This window comes from Vidua macroura, chromosome 10, assembly GCF_024509145.1.
Source record: "Vidua macroura isolate BioBank_ID:100142 chromosome 10, ASM2450914v1, whole genome shotgun sequence".
NCBI lineage: Eukaryota > Metazoa > Chordata > Aves > Passeriformes > Viduidae > Vidua > Vidua macroura.
In genome coordinates, this window is record NC_071580.1 from 13,318,412 (window position 1) to 13,321,105 (window position 2,694).

Sequence of the window (2,694 nt, forward strand, 5' to 3'; positions counted from 1 at the left end):
CCATCAATTCTCTTAATTAACTGCAGAGAAATGATTAATGCTATAAATATGGAATTGATCAGGAAAAAATTATAGTACATAGGATTTAATACGAGTTGTTCCACCAATATTTAAGACATTAAATATGATAAATCTGGTTCTGGCTAAAGTGTTCATAACTACCCAAGTTATTTATGCACCTCAGAAAATTCCCACCACAAACCACCAGGGCTGTTAGGCTTCTAACTGGAGAGGGGCAGTGCTTTTCAGGTAGAAAAAGTTGCTTTTTCAAAATAAAAAACTCCTGAAGGAATAGGTCCATTTCAGCTGTACTGCACTTCCTGAACCAAACCAAGCAGAAAAGTTTCAAAGCATTTTATTCTGACTTTATTGAAAAATAATATTTTCATTTCAAAACAGTTCAATTTAAAATTAATTTTGTTTCATGCACATTGATGTTGTCTTTAGTAATGCCGAAGTTTCATTTATCAGGAAATTTTTAAAAATACAAATTATTTTGTTGGAGGCTAGAAGATGGGCCTCCAAGCCTTTCCTTTCAGAAGCACCCACCACAAATGTTTCTCCCTGGTGGAAAAGAAGCAAAGAAAAGCAAAGAAAAATATCAGGTGGGGTGGCAATTCAAAATGTTGCCATCCCACCATTGCTCCTCTCTTGAAAACTGAAATGCAGTCCAGAAAAACCCCTGAACCTTAGGTCTGCTGCCACTACTTCCTTTGCACCCCCTAAATTATGTTTGCTTTTTGTTTCTTGTCTTTCAATCAAAACCCAGCACAGGGGTAAGCAGAGAGAATCCAACCTGCACATCCAGCTTTTGTGATTCCCACCTGTCACCTAGAACTGCATCTGCAGAGCTCTGTGGTGTGGCAGCCCTCCCTGACACTGCAGCCACTTTGGCATTGTGCAAAATGCTTTGCATTGCCGTGCTGGCTGGTGTGGCACTGGCTGAGAGGGATGGCAAGGGGGGCAGGAGGAGGGAGGGGTATGCCAGGTCTAAGGACTGCAGGTAGAAGCTGTTGGAGTTGTCCCCCCACCTTTCAGTGTCTTTCTCACCATAAAAAGAATTAAAAGCTGAGCCAACAAATGCAGTGCCATGGTAATGTCAGTGACTTTTATAGACATCTAAAAGACAGTACTTTTAGAGCTCAAGCATGCAGCATCAGAGAAAAGTTTTTGGGTTTTTTTTCGTTTTTTTTCTTTTTATAATAGCTGGTCTCACAATTCTTCCTGTCCCCACTTCCCCCAGTCCCTGGAGAATGAGAGTTATGGAAATAACAACTCCTGAGACCATTTCCCAAGAACTCTGTGCCTTGCTCCACAAGAAATGCAATGCCAGAGCCACCCACATCTGACAAGCAAGACATCCTGGAGCAGTTTTAAGAGGAGACGTTAGAGAGATAGAAATGTCACTGTATTCATGTACAGAGCATGGATCCACACATGGAAGGCTAAGCTCCCTCCCCAGGGAAGCTGTGTGAACTTTGCCCAATCTTTTCCCTGTGTTTGCTTTCCCCACAGGATTAGTCACCACCCAACACAGGGTGGGAAGGTCTGTCAGAGGTCATTCTCCCTCTGAACAGCAGTGTGGAGTTCTGTGGCTCTCAGAGCCTGTCCATGACCCACTCACCCACCACTGCAGACTCAGCGGGGACAGAGGGGCCACCAGGAAAGACTTGGCTGCACAAAAGGCTGAGTCTCTGCCTCTGCCCAGGGCTGCTACCCACCTACAGCACAGGTAGAAGGACCAGTGGTGACCAAAAGTTTCAGGGACACTGACAACCTCCTTAAGTGGCATGAAGAAAAGAAAAACTGAGAAGTGTTTTTCAGTCTCCTATAGATCTCAATATAGATCCCCTGAGAGCTTGGGGGAGGCAAATGTCTTGGCTGGTGGCATGAGACACAGGTAGGGTGGAAGGAGAAAACTCAAAAGAGGCAAGTGACTGAGCACACAAGGGAAACCAGCAGCTCACCTGAGCTCCTAGCTGGGCCACTGGCTGATAGTGAATGGATGGTGTGTTACAGTGTGCCACAAGCTCCATATTGCAGAGAGGACAGTTGTACAATTAAACACTCAAAATCCATCTAAACTGCATTCAGGCACTTAAAAGAGCAAGCCTGTCTTCAGAAAACTGCAGAAGGCTCCCAGGGCTCCCTGACATCTCAGCAGCTAACACACTCCAAGCAGGAAGCCATCTGTTAGGGACTGCTCTCCATCCGTGCTTCCCTGTCTCTGTGACCCCACACTGTGGGAGAGGGGACATTCAGAGAGGACAAGCAACGGCAGTGGGGTGCCACGGAAACAGTGGCACAACGCATTCCAGTGGTCCCTGAAATCGAGGTGCTCAAGATTTCATTCTTCCATTGGATCCTCAGGCTTTTTATAATTTCAGGGATGAGACCAATTTAATTTTTATAGAGATGTGTAATCCACCATTTCAACACGCTAATTGAAATAGGCTGACAGGCAGCTATGTGCCCTACGAGCTTTCCAAAGCACATATCTTGGCACTTTCCACCAGAGGCTGAATGACATGACTGGAAACCATACCAGATCCTCTGTGTTTACAGGCCTCTGCTTCTACATTATTATTTTGATTGCTGGCTTTACCAACAAACATCCAAGAGGCAGAATCCACTTGGAGAAAATAATAGAAAGCAGAGCTGAAACAGATTTTAAGAGGTCAAAAATCAACTGTA

The 2,694-nt window shown here is 44.7% G+C and overlaps 1 long non-coding RNA gene across 1 annotated transcript; it reads right to left on the minus strand.

Annotated features, from left to right (window-relative positions):
- Positions 1–339: 339 nt before the first annotated feature.
- LOC128812461 (uncharacterized) lies at positions 340–2,134 on the minus strand. The gene is made up of 2 exons (XR_008438721.1): positions 1,968–2,134; positions 340–564 (listed from the first exon to the last, which is right to left on the minus strand). It is a non-coding gene; the product is annotated as an uncharacterized LOC128812461 (long non-coding RNA).
- Between the last annotated feature and the right edge of the window lie 560 nt (positions 2,135–2,694).